This window comes from Corvus brachyrhynchos, unplaced genomic scaffold, assembly GCF_000691975.1.
Source record: "Corvus brachyrhynchos isolate BGI_N302 unplaced genomic scaffold, ASM69197v1 scaffold121, whole genome shotgun sequence".
In the NCBI taxonomy this organism is placed as follows: domain Eukaryota; kingdom Metazoa; phylum Chordata; class Aves; order Passeriformes; family Corvidae; genus Corvus; species Corvus brachyrhynchos.
In genome coordinates, this window is record NW_008236445.1 from 1164027 (window position 1) to 1166280 (window position 2254).

The following is a 2254-nucleotide window of genomic DNA, read 5'->3' on the forward strand; positions in this document are numbered from 1 at the left end:
CGTCCCTCGGGCGGCCGCGACCGGGCAGTTTGAGTGATGGAGCGAAGAACCCCTGACAGGGGTTGTGTCTCCAGCCGGGCGGGACTGCTTCGCCCCCGAGGAGAGTCCAGTAGGATGCATCCCGCAAGCTGCAGAGACGGCGTGCCCACCCCCATCCCAGCGTTCAGAAGACACCTTGGAGGTGGGACGCTTAGAACTTCTAAAGGTCCTCACCTCCTCAGCCTTCGGGCGCCGGGGGCGGAGGCGGGAAAAGGGCTGAATTCTCTGTCTTTTTGGCCCCCAAAAATAAGCCCGTGAACAGAAGGGGTCGTTTTAAAAGTGCCAGTGGGGGTTGGTGTTCCTACAGCCAAGGAGAAAGTCTCGCCCAGCAGCACCTGCCATAGCCGTATGCTCCCATTCCTCTAGTGTCTGCCTGCCCTGGCTGTCTGCACTTCCTGCCTGCCCCCGCTGCCCTGACCCAGCCCCTGAGAGCTCAGAAGTTAAAGACCCGGCCCCATAGGCAAAGCAAGTGCCCGGTGGTATGTGGGCCGGAAGGCAGGTCACCGTTTAGCCTAGAAACCCTCCTCTCCGCTGCCTTTGCCACCGCTTGCACCTTCTCTCAGCGTTTTCCTTAGGGAAACCTGATGAACTTGGCCGGACAGCATCCTGGAGAGTGGGGTTCGTGCAGAGGCACACGGATAAGCACCCATGCATTCCAGGAGGAACAGCATCCCACGCCTTCCTCCACGGGACGAGGACGTGGTCCCGGTTACCTGCCTCCCTGCCTCGCCGGCCTCAACCCAGCAGCACCGCGGCTGTTGGCTGGATCTCGCCATGGTCGGGAAAGGCAGCCTGCTCGGCTCGGGCCTTGCTCCTGGAGCCGGGTGCTTTTCAGCAACTTTGGCGAAAATTTGTGATCTCTCCCACTTCCTTACTCCTCCCCGTCCCTTCCTCAGGAGGGTTTTCCTTTACAATGCATGGTAGCTGAGAAGTAGCTAGAGTAACTCATGGCTTAAAAAAAAAAAAAAAAGGTCAATAAATACACATAAAGTATGATTTGTGGATTCTGATACGATGATTTCGATAAATAAGGAGAGCCCAAGCCCAGTTTCAAGTTCACCCCCTTCAGAGATGAAGTTGCATTCTGCCACCCCAGGGGACACGGTAATGGATGGAGACCGGGCTCCCTCTCGCACAAGTAATTGGCAGACGTTTCCCTCCTTCCTCCTGGACTGGCTGGGGAGCTAGGGAAAGGCTTATGAAGACAAATGTGGACTTCACTTGGGGTTGTGGTGGTGCTGTGTGTGCGCGTGTGTGTTTTCCTGCGTGACCTTTCGGCTGTGTTTATGTGCATAAATAAGAGGCGTTCAGGAGAAACAGAACAATTCCGATGCACTCCCAGGCTGTCACATCCCTGATCCAAACACCCCGCTGCCTCTCCCTGCTGCCTGCTTGCCTGCAGCCCTGCTGAAACAAACAAGGCAGCATCTGGTCGGTCACCGAGGGACGGCTCCAGCGTGCCCCAAGGGACAGGATTCACCTTGGGCCGTTGGCTAAGGATTCGTACTAATCTCACAGGCACAGTAGCAGATTCACTCCTTCCATAGTTTTGCCTTCGACTTCGTAAGCAACTAGTTACAAGAAAAAATAGAATCTACTCTAAAACTCTAGAAATCCCAAATCACTCATAACACCAACAGTGTCACTCCTTAACTGTTTGACTCAAAGGCAAGAGTATTCTAAGGATAAACCACAGAAAATGGAGGGAAAGAAGAGTACGAAACAGAGGAAGGAAGGAAGGAAGGAAGGAAGGAAGGAAGGAAGGAAGGAAGGAAGGAAGGAAGAAAGGAAGGAAGGAAGGAAGGAAGGAAGGAAGGAAGGAAGGAAAAGAAAGAAAAAGAAAGAAAAAGAAAGAAAAAGAAAGAAAAAGAAAGAAAAAGAAAGAAAAAGAAAGAGAAAGAGAAAAAGAAAAAGAAAAAGAAAAAGAAAAAGAAAAAGAAAAAGAAAAAGAAAAAGAAAAAAGAAAGAAAAGAAAGAAAAGAAAGAAAAGAAAGAAAAGAAAGGAAAGAAAAGAGAAAGACTGGTTTTGATTGTTTTCTGCTTTCTGCTTCAGGCCACGCCAGTGCAACCTGGCTTTTCGCACGGAGCAGGAGTTGGGGCTGGGCAGCAGGAGGAGATGCAGAGTCTGACCTCCGCGGCGCTGCCCGTGCAGAGCGCACACGCACAACACACGCCCCGCGTGGGCGCAGCGGCTGTCACCTGCCGCGCCTGGCAC